This window comes from Anomalospiza imberbis, chromosome 4, assembly GCF_031753505.1.
Source record: "Anomalospiza imberbis isolate Cuckoo-Finch-1a 21T00152 chromosome 4, ASM3175350v1, whole genome shotgun sequence".
In the NCBI taxonomy this organism is placed as follows: domain Eukaryota; kingdom Metazoa; phylum Chordata; class Aves; order Passeriformes; family Viduidae; genus Anomalospiza; species Anomalospiza imberbis.
Window position 1 is genome coordinate 17,796,603 of NC_089684.1, and position 16,946 is coordinate 17,813,548.

Genomic DNA, 16,946 nt, shown 5'->3' on the forward strand with positions numbered 1-16,946 from the left:
CCAGCACTAAGCACGTACTCAGGGAATGGCGGCCTACATGGAAATTATTACTCCTCTCGTGGAATGCTGGAAAACAGCCTCAGCATCCACTCTGAAAAACAGAGGAGGAAGAGTCAAGGGAAAGATGCATCGCATGAAGGGCTGCAGTTGAGATATCAACAATTCACGTGGCAAACGGGACCCACGGGTGTCTCTGCTTGTGGTTTCCCCTCCCAGTGCTGGTGTGCTGGAGACAACCATTAAGCCCGGCCCTGTGGTGGGCGTCTTTCTTTGCCATGTTCACAGGATCTGTTCCTCTATCTTCTCGTGTGCTGCCCATTCAGCAGCTGGCAGGCAGGGGCAGAGGTGCCGGCAGCCCATCTGGGATTACGAAGCCAGAGGCAAACATGCACATGCCAGATCTTGGCTGACCTATGTGCAGAAGGAGGGTATCTGAGGAAGGAAATTTTTACCTCTGGTTTTGAACCCAGTACATCTGGTCCAGGCAGCTGCAGAACTGCAGACTGAGATGCAAATTGAGATCTGGGTGGGAGCCCAGGGAGACAAGAGGCCAAGAACTGCCAACCTTTGGGATAACAAAAGGCATAAAGATGAGTGGTGCCAGCCAGGTGAATGGACACTTGAGAAACACGGCGGGAGCCCGGAATTGCTGACCTTTTTGATAACAAAGGAGATAGAGAGGGGTGATGCCAGCAGAGAGGGGGCTAGTTGCAGGGACTCGGAGGAAGAGCAACACTTGCGTGAGGGTAGATTTTGAGGGTATAAAAGCCCAGGGATTCCATTATTGGGGGTCCTTCTCAGAGGCAGCAGTTCCAGGTGTTTCTGTGTTACTGTGCCATGAGTAAATGGCTTTATGGAACGAGACATCTGAGACTCTGCTGTGGAAAACTTGGGGTCAAGCCAGTGAGGAAACCTGGACTGACTGTGTGTGAGTGGGGTGTGCAGGGAGTCACAGGGGGCACCTGTTGGGTCACTGGAGCCACCCACCGTGAAAGGGCTTCAGTCCCAGCAGTCTGGCCTTGGGAGTGTGACTCTTGAGAGTCTCCTTTGAATGGTCAGACTGGGAATCTTCCTTAACACCCAGGGCCAAACCAACTGTGATTAAAGCATATTTTTGAGTGGCACTCTCTTTGAGGACAGAAATTCTCCCAGGACTAAAGGTTTTGGAGATGAGCCTCTATAGTCTTCCTGCCTTGTCATCGGAGACTTGTTGACCTCATGCTGATGTGTGACCTGAACCAGAAATGAGTGCCTGACTCTTTGCAATACCTTCATGCAGCAGTACAAACTCTGACCCACCCAATACAAGTTAACTGTGCTATTTTCTGCAATGTCAACATGAATTTTATCTATTGCTTATCCTTCAAAGCTATGCAAATCATTTGAAATAAGTTTATCTTTATGCCACAGCCTCCCCTTCCTTTCTCTCTCTATTCCCTGATCTTAAACTGCTGTTCTACCAGTTTAAAGCTAAAGCAGTTTAATGTTAAAGCTCTGCTCTAACAAATGACTTTGTGAAACTATTTGCTTACGTTTTAAATTTGTTCTCTGTGTGACATCTAAGCCAGATCTGCTGAGGTTAGTGGCTCTCACAGGGGTTTATTGCCTGTTACTCCTCTGAACCCAGGAAGAACCAGTCCAGCAAAGGGAGCAGGTGTTTTATTCTGGTGTTTTTTTAATTACTTGTATCAGCTGTTCACGTGCAAACCACAGTGTCTAGCCACAAGGTCATCATTGGTAGAACACGGCTTGGCTGGACCTGAGAAACTTTATGCAGAGGGTGCAAGGGGTGAAAAAGAAATTCTAAGCCTGAGTTTCAGAGTCCAGCACAAGTTCTGACCCAGCTCATGCTGATTAGCAGCCAAAAAATTTAACCAGCAGAGATAGAGCCTCTCTCTGCCAAGACAACCACGGGTTTTCGGCAAATTGATCTGGTAGGAGGAAGGGATGGCCACATCCATTTTGTTCCAAGGCGTTTGACAAGGCAATGCTTAGTTTGCACTGGAGCCAAAGTCCATTAGTTCAGCAACAAAAAAGCCAGCAGCACCAGACTTTCTAATGTAACCTGATAGCACTATTTAATGTCTACTGTGTCAATTATTAACAGAGTTCCACCCAATACCTTATCACTGGGATGCTGGAAAAATTTACTTCCAAGGGCAGGTTTGATATGCTTTGCCTAATCTAGATTTTATAATTACCCCCAATACCTTAGCCTTACTTACACTTTTAAATTGTCAAGCATGATGTGGCTTACTGCCCTTCCATGAAAAGTAGAATGAGGGGAAGAAGGTCACTACTCTGTGTCTGTTGGAAGAAAACAGGCTGAAGAGGAGGTAGAGAGGGCAGTTCCATTTTCTATTGGTGTAGTTTGCACTGAAAATGCACACAACTGAAAAGAAATTGAATGTTTAAAGGACACTTAGGCAGGGACATGTTTACAAGGTAAAGACAAATCCTTTTCTGGCCAGAAAGTAACTCAGGTTGTCTCTCTCATTCCCAGGCCACTCTCTCATACCATAAGACCACTCCTGCTCTCCTCTCCCTGCCTTGGTTTCTCTCTGGAAACCCACTGCTGCTAAAGAAGCACATCATACCCTCCTCACTTCTACTGGGGCAAGCCATGCCCTAGGTTGCTCCCGAGATATCCACAGCTAAGTGGTACCCAAACATCTGGGTGCTCCTGCTGCCATGCAGGCTGAGCAGCCAACCATCCCTGACGTGAGAAACGTGACAGCCATGCTGCTCAAGGGCCTGGCTTCTCACCCAATAATTGGCTTGAAGAAGGAGAAAAAATTGTTTGCAAGAGTATCATGGAGAGACATCAGCACGGGGTTATTAATAACAGGCAAGACATAACCTGCAGGCCACATGTCACAGGGCTGCGTGGTGAGGCCATCGTGTGGGATGTGCAACTCAAAGTGCCTTCATGGAGAGGCAAACCTAACCCTCACTCCTGTGAACCTGCACCTACTCAACCTTTACACTGAATATCCTGCTGCTTTGTGATGTTGTTCGGCTGCCTGACCCCTGTATCTGCTAACTGTTGGGGAAGTCCCTCTATCCTCAGGACTGCAGATCCAGGTGCTTTTTCCTCAGAATATACTGCATTTATTTGTGGCACCTCAAGAATTTTCCGTTCCCTGTTTTCTGGACAGCTTCCTAATTTTTCCAGGGCAACTTAGGTTATTATTTCACACCATATTCAAAGTCCTAAGAAGTTACCTGAAGTGAGTGTGCTCACTTGCCATTGAGATATTCCATCTCAAACTCCCCTTTGCAGAGCCCTCACCTTTGCACACAGACCACAGCCTTCTTTCCACGGGATCTGCTATCCAGCACCTCACATGTCACTGGTGATATTATACCATTCCTCATAAATCATTCCCCCATGGAGTTCAAGTGTCTCCCTTTACTGCCAGCACTATGCTGGCTCTCACTTTACAGCAGTGAAAACAGATTTCTTAATTTCATTGTGTTACTAAGAAGTGGAATTTTTTCACAGTGTTTGCAAACTACCCTTCTTCCCAGCTTTCACCATGACCAGGAAAGGGAGGAAGATGCTACTCTAGTTTCATTTACTTGAAGAAGTGTTTGGCATGCAGCTAAAGAGCAGAACATGGCACAGTTAAACAAGAACAGGGTATATCTATGGCCAGACTGCCTACAGGATGAAACAAATCTGCCTAGACAGACAGCCTCTTACTTTCCATGGGGTAGTTCCCAGGAGAGGTCCAACTGCCCATGTGGAAATCATCTTCCAGGACAGCTTCCTGTACTGGGGACATCCTCAGGGGTGACTCCATCCACATATCCACCCCGCTGAGACAGGATGCCCAGCACAGGGGCCCAGCCAAACATCTACTCCTTTATGTAGAGGACATGGAAAGGGGCCAGTGATCTGGGAGGGACTGGCAGTCATGCTGAGGGACAGAAAAGAGAGCCTAGGAGAGGCCAGAGAAGGCTGATAAAGAAAGGATTCTCCTTGGTGGCTTTGCTCTCCCTTCATGCCACTTCCAAAGTACAATCACCAGGAGAGCAGTGGTGGGTTGGTGAGGGGGTGTTCTTGTGGGCTGGTGGAGGAGGGAGGGACCTGGAGAAGGAGTCCCAAGGCCAAGAAGGTCGGTAGAGATGCCCCAGCACTACGGAATGGAAATTATGGGAGACTAAGGCTGAAGGAAATGGCAGTGAGAGACCTTTTCTGTTTCAAATGTGTGCCTTCACAAATCTGAGGAAGGACAGCAGAGTTCACCAAGGCCATCCTACTCCACCACAGCGCTCCACATTAGAGGAGAGTGAGGAACTAGTGAGAGGTCACTCGTCTCCCCAAGACATAGCAGCAGCCACAGACAAGGATGCCTCAAGGTGAGGCAAGCTGCACATTTCTCACCTAACCAGCAAGCAGCACTGTCCATCAGAGTCCCCCAAGGAAAGGAGGAGAAAAATGCATGTCACGCCCTGACCAGAAGCCAGCCAGCAGCTCTCAGTCACACCAGCTGTCATAGAACTGCAAAGTAACCCTGGGGCTTAGCTGAGCCAAACCCTGTTGCACCAAAATTATTGTAGTAAAGCATATGCAACTCTAAGTCAGAAGGTCCATGGGAAACACCCAGTGAGAGATGTAAAGTTTCCCCAAAGTTGCTTGTAGGGTGGGTTAACAAGCCTTTCCTCAGGTGGCCATGAATAGCCATCGAAACACAGGGCAGCAGAATCAGCTGTGTTTTTGCTGGAGCCAGATTTTGCCTTTTTGGAGGCAAAAATTATCCCAATGAACTAATATTAAGTCGCTTAGGACCAGAGTTTTCATGTGTACAGTCTGGGCCAAGGAATGGGTTGATTAAGAGGAAAATTAAGATATTTAAATGCCAAACATCAAGTGTTTGAAAACTGCGTGATGAAACGTGGAGAAATCCAACCCAAAGTATCCCCTGAGCCTTGATTCACATTCTCTTTGACCTTCCATCCTGGTTTGGGGTGAGGAAAGAATACAAATATTGCCATTTTCGTTGCACAGGCAAATCCCTCCCCACAAGGGTGTTTGAATTCACCATGAGAGAGTCCTGAAGGCTTGTAGGGAGCAGTGTCGGCCTATGGCACAGCTATGGCTTTCTTCCCACTGAACCAAACCTAGGCACTGAACTTAGGCCTTTCATTCACTCTTCAGGGAATTTTTTAACTAAAAAAAAAAGGATTAGCATGGAAAAAAATATTTCTGTGGGTACTGCATTGGAGTCTGGGGCTTCCTTGACTCATAGTGTTGGCAGAGCAAACCCTGGACTTCAAAGTTGGACCCCTGCCTTGGAGTCTTTAAAATCCCATTGGAACTCAGGCCCCGCTTTCTGGGAAGGCTCCGTGCCAGGCTCTGAGCCTGCTGCTTCTTACCCAGGGCAGGGTTATTACTGCTTGTTGGCTCCAAACCTTTTCCCTGGTGAGAACAGTCATATTTTCCCCAGCTGCTGCAAGTTTCCTTTCCTCAGTTAACCCTCACACCAGAGACAGCTGCGGACTCTCAGGATACCATCCTCTCCCTTGGTGTGAATCCCCCAGAGGGAGATGGGGAGAAGACAGCCCTCCTTCTCACTGCTTCATGGCACAGGGTAACACGAGCATGTGCCAGTATTCCTCTCTCTGAGATAAAATGGACAGAGTCCATTGCAGACACAGAATGTATAGCCAGCCATCCCACCATTCTCCTCTCTCCAGCAGTGTCAGATCAGTGGTGCTGTTAAAGCACTGAAATCACTGTCTTGCATGGAAGTAACTAACAGAGATTCACAGGCCTTCACTATGAGAACTGATCCCAAGAATTCTGGCAGTGATCAGGGCTGAGGCACAGAGATGGGAGAAGCCTGGAAAGGTAAGGGAAGTGAGGTTTCCCTAGAGGCAAGGAAGAAATGGCATCTTTCTTCAGTGAGTTTGTGAGGTTGAGATGGCAGCCTGCAAAGACGGGACACGCAGTGCTGGACCTTGGTGTGGAGGATCTGTTCCATGACCTTGCCAGGCACAGGGGTGAGGCTGACAGGTCAGTAATTCCTAGGGTCCTCCTTTCTATCCTTTCTAATGATGGGTGCAATGTTCCCCTTTTCCCATCACCTTCAGCTGCCTGTCATGACTCGTGGCAGGCGGATCGAGGGGTCAGTGCGGCTCCCAGCAGCCTTTGCACAAGTGGTTTAATGCAGACAGAACGAAGGTCAGACAGGAGACAGACAAGAGGGAAGCCTGGACAACTGCCCAAGACCACTGAGGAGCAGTCTGACTGGGAAAGATCAGCCCTACAAAGCTCTAAGGCCCAGCACTGCTTCTCTGGGTTTGCTCTTGCAGCAAGAGACGTGTGACAGTCTCCCAGCCCAGCTCACGCTGATGGACCTGAATGTGACCGCAGAGGAATGCTGTGAAGCAAAGGCATTCATAAGACACAAAGGCTATGGTGGACATTTTGGTGACGATCACCACATTTCAAGCCTGTTTGCAATGTTTTCAGATTTGGCATTGTCCCCATGAAGTTGTCTAATGAGCCTGTGCTGGAGTGAGAATCTCACCATCTTCCATAGAGGCAGTCAAACCCCATGTCACTCCCTGCTCCCCTGCCCCTGTGTTTCTAAATCATGTTTAAAAACAAGATGTTTCTGAGTTCAGACTCCCTTAGTGAAAGCCATATGAACTGCTGCTATCCAAAACAGTTTGTTTGAATTGCGTACCCTGAAAGACTGTAAAACTGGAATCAGAAAGCCAGTCACCTCAGGAGTGGTAAAAATGGCTGCAAAACTACACCCTCTTTATTTCTGTTGCTTTCTTAACTAGTACCTGCCAAAGGAGACAAATGCTTTTTAATTATTAATTCCTCAGTGTTGCTAAGTAGACTAATACCAAGCTAGCTGAAGTCTGACATATCTGATTTTTAAAATATGTTTTTAAATAAGCACACTACATTTCCTTAAAAAAAATCTTTGCTGTGCAAAAGAGCAAAAGCCAGCAGTCTGTGTTTAATTGAGTCCCTCTATGTTTGGCTTGTGTGCACATTAGAAGACTGACAGAAGTATGCAAACATGGGAACAGGGCCAGCTTTTGCAAATTTAATGAGGAAAAAAACCCACAGTCACTGCTTCCGCAGAAGCGCTGCCTCCCATGAACTGATACTTATACAACCAACAAAGAGAAGAGAGAAGCACGCAGCACGGTCACTTGTGCTGAGCTCTCCTTCCCTTCTCCCTCCAGAAGCACAGGGACATTGGGTCTGGGTAGTTTTTTAGCCCATGATGCTGTGAGATGGCTTGTTTAACCCTCCTGTAGCTATCTGTAGTCTTTCTGTCAGTCAGCTCTGCCTTGGGCAAACATTGCTCCTGGGAAGGTCAGAAGTCTGCAGGAAGGTGAGAACTGCTGCAGTAGGCTGTCAGTCTGCTGTAGCAGAAAACAACTATGAAACTTCTCTTCCAAGCAAAAATCAAGGCTGAGCATATCAGTCGTGGGAATTTTCCACCAGGGACATCACACTCCATGAGACTTGGTGTAGGACCACTGGTGGTGAGAGATTCCCTGTTGCTCTGGCTCCTGAGAGCAGAAAAGCCAGACTGGAAGTGCAGAGACCAAGGATGTTTGTGTTGCTCCAAACACAAACACTTGACACTTGGCAAATCCGATGGCCCATTACAACAGTTTTCAGCCCTTTCCCAGGAAGAGGGCAGGGGAGGAAGTCTCAGAGCCAAATCTGAGATGACATGACCAAGTGCCAGAGCCCCACAGTGACTAGAGGTGAGAACAGGCTATCAACTCCACAGGCAGGCATAGCAGTGTGGGACACAGCTGGGCTGCTCTGGTCAGGCCCTTGTCCACCACGAGGCACCAGGGCTGCACAGGAGCCCCCCAAGGAGGAGTCACTGTGCAGCTGACAGTGTGTCCAAGCTGTAAAACCAATGATTTGCCTCCAGCAGAACAAGTGTTCTCCACTCTCAGCTCTGAGCTCTCGAGCAAGGAGACCTCGCTGTGTTTCCCCACTTAGAGACCTTTTCTGTGTTGCTCTGAGGGGTGAGCTAAGGACAGACCATCTTGCAGTCAAACACATGGCTATAAGCTGACCATGTAAAGCAGAATTCAGTATAAGTACAGCCTACCAGCAACTGGAAGGCCTTCTCAAGCAGAAAAAGGCTCTCAAAAGCGTCCAAAAGTATCCAGAGCCCTACAGCCTTGTGTGGCAACACCAAGAAAAGGAATTCCAAAGAGAAGATTTACTACTGAACAAACACAGACAAGGGACTGGCCCCGAATTTCTTAACAACTCTGAAACTCAAAGCTTCCTTCTCAGATGTTGTTTTCTCATGCACAGTCCTTAAACAGAGAGTTTTCAGCAGTACAAGCAGAAACTATTGCAGCTGGCTTAAGCAATTGCCAGGATGGTGAAAATGCCTACAGAGGGACAAGGATCCAGTGGGATCTATTTTCTGGAGGTTGCTGTCCTCAGATATATCAGTGCTTTTCATCTCCCACTGCTAGTTGTGCTTGCCTCTCTGTGAAAGATTGCCTGAACTTAGCCAACATTTTGCTCCAGTTAGATCTGGAAAAAAGAGCACCTGAATAAGGAATAACCTTTTTCAAGGTGAGACCTTCATTGCCACAGTGACATTTCCAGTTATTTGACATCTTGAGCAACACAAAATGCATGAATTTATCCTCAGCTGATTCTTACAAAGTAAACAAACTAGAACAGAATGCTGCTACAAAATTGCTACATCACAGGGGACTGCAAATATATGAAAATTGAAATAAAGTGTAAAGTAAACGTGACTTCAATACTTTCTGATATTTTCCATGCAAGAGACCGAAAGACTTTCTGTATATCAATAAAGCAAGAATTCTGTGTTTCAGTAGTCCATAGACAAATCAAGAACCTGTGGTATCAAACATTAGCAAGTTTAAAAAAGAACCTAGTGCTGGGGAAAAAAAAAAAAAGCACTAGCAACTTGGAAAAAAATGCTGGTGCTTTCTTAGGAATTTCAGGCAAGGCTAAAACTTGAAATTGGCCTGAGCATTTGAAGTGATGCTTATGGCTACACGTACCTTCCTGCTCTTTCTGGGGAATTGGCTACTAGCACTTCCATGACTTGGAAGCCATTGGTCCTGCTCACCTCCAAGTCTTGTTGGTTGACCTTGGAAATGTACTTGGAGTCATCTTGGACACCTAAGAAAGGGCCAGATATAGGCAGTGAACAAAACGATAAAGTTCCATGTCCTGCCTTGACTCTTTCCTCAGTCCTTCCTCTCTCTGACCACAATCAGACCCTTCCTGCCTGACAGGACACTTATCCCCGTGTCAAGAGCTCAGAAGTAGATTGAGTAAAAGATGAGAGCAGCATTATTTCCCCACACCCTGCCTCTCCCTGTAGCTATGGCTCAGAAGAAAGGCATGTCTCTCCATCACACATGCACCATTTATAACAGAAACCACCCTGTCCAAGGACTGTTCCTGCCTTACCAGTAAGGACTGTGGTTTTCTGCCAACTTGTATTTTTGGAGGCTGTTTACATATAATGACTGCTCAGATCACTCCAGTTTGTTGACATCTTTTTTTCTGGAGGTCCTCAAAGTAGACACTGTTCTTCTGAAACAAAGCTACAAACATCAAGCAGATGGAAACCAACCATCTCCTTTACTCCCATCAAGTGGGTGGGAGCTCATCAGAAGAAATCACCCTTGAGGGCAAACAACATATGGCTCTAGAACATCAAGGATACTTTCTGTCCCATCCAAAAACAAGAGTGAAGCTGGATAAGCACCACCAGGAATTGTCCTTAGAGGTGTGACAAGCTCTGCAGAAAACAGGGCAGCAGCTGGGAGAGAGGGTGTACTTGTGGACACCAAATCCATGGTAACATGGACTGCAGGAAAGGCTTAGTCACTGGCAAATATGTATCTGGGTTTAAGGTTTATGCTACAATTACACTTGCATAATATTTATTAATTATCTTTTCCATTTTGTGCAATTTTGTTTTCTGAGTCCCTTAGCATTCGCTGAAGACTCCTTTATATATTGAGCCTGCCAGTTTTGGGGTTAAAATGAACTGGAAGGAATCCTATAGTGTTATATACAGAGGGTGTCCTACAGCCGTCAGAAAAAGGCAAAGAGAAAGGAGGTGACACCTGGAGAAACCTTGCAATGATTCGGAGTCCAGGAAGTAGGTGCCAGCTAAGATCTCAGGGCACCCTGAGTGAATACCACCACCAGTGGCAAGATGGCATTGGGAAGAAAACTTGCTGAACTCCAGGAAGGTGTTTCAGATGCCCACCTGCAGCCGGCATCCATCCCCCCACCTCCAGTCTCCTCTAAAACAACATTGGCTGCTTTACTACTTTGGTATTAGCACCCTGGTGAAAGAATTTGTGCCTGATTTGCCAGGTAAAAAGGGAACCAGTTTGCAGTGATGCTGTCACACAAGGTCAAAGCCACCTGTGAAACAGTGCAGGCCCCAGGCCAAACATAGAGACAAGTCCATAATGACATTAGCTGCCAAATTTGCAAAGCCTTTGACTGCAGCACTATTATCTAAATTTAAGGGTAGCAGGACTGGTTGAATTATTCATTGCAAACAAACTCTCTGGCAAACCTTAGCCCTGCAACCTGTTCACAGATGTTTGCAGATGTCTGTTACACAGAACAGTACAAACTGTTCACACAAAACACATTGCAGCCTGGGAGCTGTCTGCCAGTCTTTACTTCTGTAACTCCCTGCCCCATGGGCTGTGTCAAGGGTGGTATCCCTGCTCCCTCTGGTACCTGTAAATCCTACCTATGGGCAGAAGAGAGATACAGCCTATAGGGAGGAGCGGGATTCTGCCTGTAAAGCACACGGCTATATTTCACCACTGTTTTCACAGGTGCTTATGCATGTATTTGCTTGTATCCACTTTGCATTCTTTCTTGTTCTCCTCTGTGAGACCATCCTCTTTCTCTGGTGGGGCTTTTTAGCCTGTCTGAGGGACCAGACTGAATACAGTGGAGAGTCCATTGTTAGATGCACTTCTCTTACTGCTGTCCCTCTATTTATAGCCTGCCCTCTGTCCCTTTCTGCCTTCAGCAGTCTCACTGTCATTTCCAATTCTCCTGGTTAAATAATTAAAACAAAGCACATCCATGCTTGTGGAAGAGGCTAGTGCTGTGCTACCAGTGTCGCATGCACATCCCTTTGAGGCCTTGCACTACCTTTTCCAGAGACAGGACTCTGTTACCGGTCTCTGGTGCAGAAAAACTGCTTTTTGAGAAGGAGGAGGGATGGAGCTGAAGGGAGCCCAGAAAGACTGGCTGCTCCAAGATTACAAAGGGAGAAATAAATAAATAATATAATATAATAATAAGTAACTATTTTTTCCTTCCATTTTTGGGGGCATTCTTTTTGCAGGGGAGGGCCAGTTTCCTAGACAACCCCTTTCACCTATAATCAGTTGTGTCTCAGTGTCTTGCAAGACTGGGTTCACTGCCCAGCACTTTGGTTTGCTTCACTTGTTTTCACACAGTTGCACAGAAATTAGCTCTGTCCTGCCCATGCAGAATGTACCTTTTCATGTTCCACCAAGAGAGACAATAGTCGCAGTCTTTGTGGTTTGTGCAGACAACCAGAGGTACTTTGGCAGGCAAAAGTTGCCCTGAGAGGGAGTGACACCTAATCCTGAAAGTATGAAGACCAGGCATCCCAAATGGGATTGAAGAAGAACCTTCAATCTTCAATCTAAGAATCTGAAAAGCTGAAGTCACTTCATCGCGGCTTAAACACTAGCACCAAACCACTATCAAAAAATGAGCACCACACTTTCATCACTTCAGCAAGTGCTTCAGACTCTCCCCACCTTTGAACCAGTTCAAGACTTTCTAAAGGCCAAAGGCTGAGCACCCCGACCTGTAGTTGAGGACTTTGGCAAGTAATTGACTTCCAGATAGCTCCACTACCACCCCTGTGCAAAGTATAGTAAAACACGATCCCAACCTTAATCAGCAATTGAAGAGCAGTTGTCACTATTGATTTTCATTGAAGAGCAGAAACAAAACACCTCAATCCAGATTTAGCTGTCTTGCTCCCATGCTTTTTGGGAAGGCTAGTGAGTGAGCTGAAAAGAAACACATTCCCATTTCTCAAAGCCTTTGATGTCTGGGAGATCATGTCTGGGTCTCACAATTGCATATCCTCTCCTGGCTACCTGGAATCCCCATCTCTCTAGTGAAAGTTCTGTGGAAGCTTGGCTGCTGCCCAGCACCAGGAACAGTTTCCACCTCCCAGCTGCCATATAAAGAGGCAGCACAGACCAATGGGATAGTTCATCCTCTGACAGTACATGCCTCTTCCTGTTAAGCTGACTGGGCCATGGAATTGCTCCAGGGACACCATTCCAGTGCCCTCACACAGGTATGAGCAGCAACGCTACTGGAAATATCTCAGGCCTCCAAGCTGGCCTCCAGCTGCTGCTTCAGATGATAGGAAGTCCTGTAGGTCCCACATGCTTTGTGCAGACAGCTCAGATACCAGAGGGCACCAGACACCTATGTTTAGGTAGCTAAATATTTCTCCTAGCAGGCCCTACAGGTCTAATTCTTAAAGAGCTTAAGATAGAGGGACTTACGTGTTGTTTGTGCCAAGCTGTTCTGAGACAGGAAGAAATAAAGTGGAATTGGAACAGGACTAGATTGAAAGCTATAAGTCTATGGCAAATCCAGCAAGTGACAACCATTTCTAATCAACAGGCATCCTTCTGTCTTCTTGAGAAAACAACTCCCTAGTTGGTCTCCATTTACCATTAAACTCTGCTGAAAAAGCATGCTCCATCATACTTCTGTACACCATATCTGGAAAGACTCAGAGATTCCTTTTCCATTTCAAAGCCTGTCATTTTAGATTGTACCCTTCAGAGTGGATCAACAAAAATGTTTTGTAGTAGGACACTACAGTCCCCTGCCATCTTTTGAGTTTTCTCTCGTATTGGTGGATTCTGGAAGGATGGCTCCAAGCACAGCCACATGCCCTCTGTATTGTGTGGGATCTGTACAGTCCATCAGTGCCTTTGCAGCATCTTAAATGGCCCACAGCCACCCTGCAACCCGAGGATTTGTCTGCATATATGCTCCTAAGACCAATTTTCATGCTCTCGTGAAGCCAAAATAAATCAAACAATATGGATCGGTAGAGGATCCTGGCATAACTGTAATCCTAGGATTATCTTGTCCTGGCTCTGTGAATCATTAGAGTATACTCACGGTCTTTTGTCTCTTTATCTCAACAACTAATGGCACCAATCCCATACCTTTATTATCCATCCAGTGTGTTTTTATGCCTTGAGATTCCAGATTTGTCTTGTCAGGGTTTCGGCTGTCCGTTGTACATTCCGTGTGAGTATTCCTGGAAGTGTTCAAGGCCAGGCTATGTGGGTCTTTGAACAACCTGATCTAGTGGAAAGTATCCCTGCCCATGGCAGAGGAGCTGAAACTAGATGATCTTTAAGGCCCCTTCCAATCCAAACCATTCTAGGATTCTATGAGCTCTAGGTGTGCTAATTTTGACAATCTGCTATCACATGTGCCATCAGCACCTGTCATTCTCAGACACCTCTAATTATTTCTTTGTGATGCTTCTAGACATTCCTTCTCCATTCATGTCAGTGTGTCTTCCACTAATCTTTACAACTGCTGGCAGCATAAGAGAGTTGAAGAGCAATTGCTGATGTTCTTTGCAGTCATCACAAACACAGAGGGTTTTATGCTGTCATCTGAAGTGACTGCATGCACTCAGAGCTCTTGGAAGTCTCAGTGGTAGAGCCAGGGCAGAATGCAATGCCCCATTGCTCAGGAAAGTGCTTGCAGAAGACACATCCTGCCTGTCCAGAGAGGACATGCAGAGTCAGCTGCTTTGGAGACCAGGAGCTTGTGTGGAATTCCCTAAGGCAAGGGCCTATCTTCAAGAGCTCAGCCAAAACTACAACACCAGCAGCACAGCTTCTTCCTCTGGTGGCAGCCTATACTAAAATGTTGCCTACTGAAACAGTAGAGGGTTTAGGGAAGACAGCAGCTGGGGAGACAAGGCAGCTGGTTTCCATTTCTAGCACTTTCCTTAGTCATTGCATAAACTTGAACAGCAATTTAATTCTATGCCTGGATGGATTTCCTCTTTAGAACAGGGCTAGTAACTTTCCTGTAAACCATGGTCAGTGTCAAAAAGTCACTACACTTGTCCATTTCCTTAAAGCAACCACAGGGCTCAGCACACACTTTGGGAGATTGTATGTCTGACAGCGAGGAGCTGCTTAACTACGGTAAGATGCCATAGTCAGGACTACAGCATAGGGAAGCAGAGGAAAAAAGAGGTTAAGCCAAAGGAAAGCTGTATCCCAGACATGCAGAGCACAGCTGGTGCAGGACAGAGTGGAAAGCTTGACCAAAAGAGCAAAAGTGGGACAGAAAGCAGACAGTTATACTTCAAGGTATGTATGTTACAGACTTTGTCCTGCCAAAAAAACCAGAAGTGAACAGTGCAGTGGTTGTCTGCCAGGTTGAATGTTAGGTCTGGATAGAGGAACAGAGGTCAGCTAGAGTGCATGAAGACAATTCAGTCCATTCTACACATGCTCCAAAACTCAAAGATTAGAGGTGGGGGGAGCACTTTAAAGATTACAACTGCTTATATGGCTCTAGAGCACAAGGAGCTGGCTGAACTGCAGGGTTCAGCAAGGAGATTTTGCACAATTAAAAAAATATTCTGCAGATGGCAGAAAAGGAGGAACAGATGGAAAGCTCCCCACAGCAATGACCATGTGGCTACAGCCACCAGCTCAGCTGTTAAGATGTGAAGACATTTCATATCCAGCATGAACACAGTGGGATAAGCTTCCTTTATACCCAGTGGCACACAGCCAAGATCCATGCTCTTCATCTCTTTGATACAAAAGCTGATGTTTCCACCTCAGAGCATTTTGCTCACTACCACAGCTACCAAGAGGGTCTGTGGCCTCTTGAGTCAGAAAAGCAGCTCTAGAGTCTTGAGCATGACTACCTTGGTTGAAGACAGAAGTTTCATCCAGTATGACACATCTGCTACAATGCCTACAGAAATGTTTTATGCACAGACCGAGCCAAGCACAGAGGAGTTCATTCACTCCCTGCCAAAACGTGTCACTAAAAAACAAAAACTCCCATGTCTATGTCAGTTAGTACCCACCAAGATGAGGCAGGTCTCTTGGCAGGAGGACAGCATGGCAGCATTTCTTTTTTCTGCCTGAAAGGGAGGTAAATCATAGGCTTTTACAATGATTATGTTTTCATAGTGAAAGAGCACCGTCTGGAGAGCATTCATTTTGGAAGAGTTGATCCAGCACTTGCAAGGATATCACCATCTCCCAGACTAGAGTGGAAGAAAACTTCCTCCTGCTACGTTGAAATCATATGTAGATTTCTTTATCTTCTCAATCCCTCAAATACAAAATTTTAAAGATTTTTATAAGTTTTAGAATATTATTTTCCTCTTTCAAGGCCAACACAAAGTTTTCCATGCTTGAAGACTAATGACAATCTATCAGAAAAATCAAAGGCATTTGAACAGGTTTACTTGCAGAATCTAGTAAAGCATCATGCTACCTCCTCCACACGATGCTATACTTACCAATGCAGCTCTAGTGTGGAAACAAATACCAATCAAATACCCATCACACATCTAATTTAATTGTCATTTAGTTTCAAAATGACCCTGTCCTTCCCATGATTTTTAATCTCTAATGGCAGCAGCACCTCCAGTGAAGTGCATGTGATAGCATGCTTGAAGGAAAGTGCCATTACACCATGAGAATTTGCCACAATCTGTTTGCCATGATATGTGAAGGAAGCCAATAGAGTCTCCATTTACTTATACTTATACTGTGTTTATACTGTCTTCCCTACTGTTGGTGTCTGCTAAATGGCTGTGGCAGCATTCAGGAACCCCAGCACCGCACTCCACAAGGCAGCAGTCCCTGATCTGATAAGGTTTCTGTAAGACCTGGGCATAACAGCGGGGCCAGCAGTGCAGACAGGATTGCAGCAGAGAGTACAGCTGCTTCCAGACATGGCTTGTTAAAAAAATCAGTACAGGCAGGGTCAGAGAAGGTCTATTTCATGTATGCAAAACAAGCAAGAACAAGGAGTGAACCAGCAAATTTCAGAGAAGCCAGTCCCCAAACCCAGCAAATGTGAAGTTTTTGAGAAGGGTCCAAAGAAGAAACATGCCCATGTGACTCTGAAAGGGAAAAATGAAGCATCAGCATAGCTGAAGAAAATGGCTCCCAGAGATCTGCAGCACACCAACAGATATGCTTTGCAGGCACCACCACAATTCCCTCTGATGCAGGAAGCCTGATTTCTGTTTCAGCTGTGCCCCTCCCAGGCTTCACAGCTTAAATAAATGCTCCTTATCTTAAAGTCTGCCAGTTTACTGAAGTCTGCCGAGAGTGGTGTGACCCAGATTGTGTTTAAATACAGCCAAGCTCAGCACAGTAGCAGTCAGTCACCCTCTCTGGACACAGTGCTTGGCATCCCAAAGAGCCTGTTGTCAAAGTTCAGGATGTATCAAATGCTCAGACTATATGGACAGGAAATATCTGGCCTAGATCAACTAGTAAAATGTCACTTCTCCCTTCTTTTTAGTCCTCTGTCATCTCAGTTCCTATATGCATGAATAGAAATGAATCACAAACATAAGGAATCTCACAGCTGGCTGTTACACCTGCCTCTAAATTACATATAAGATGCTTTCAAGATGCACAGAGCATAAGTATTCAACTTACTTACTTACCAATTCAAGCTAGGAATTAATAGGAAATAAATTTTGCTCAGCATGGGACTCTCTGGAAAGGTGTGTCCTGCTGTGCAGCCCAGGTCCTGCATGCCACTTCAAACCTGAACACAACCACAATGAAGCAATTCCTGCTTATTGGGACATCTCTGGCTC

At 46.0% G+C, this 16,946-nt stretch overlaps 2 protein-coding genes across 3 annotated transcripts in view; both read left to right on the top strand.

The window, feature by feature from the left end:
- The window catches only part of CLDN23 (claudin 23), a 67,811-nt gene extending 53,181 nt beyond the window's left edge, over window positions 1-14,630 (top strand). Inside the window, exon 2 of the mRNA XM_068187343.1 lies at window positions 14,616-14,630. The gene's annotated coding sequence lies outside the window, so the exon portion shown is untranslated. The remainder of the gene's footprint in view (window positions 1-14,615) is intronic.
- Window positions 1-16,946, top strand: part of LOC137472320 (ribonuclease CL2-like) — a 170,570-nt gene that overhangs the window by 105,740 nt on the left and 47,884 nt on the right. The window lies entirely within an intron of this gene.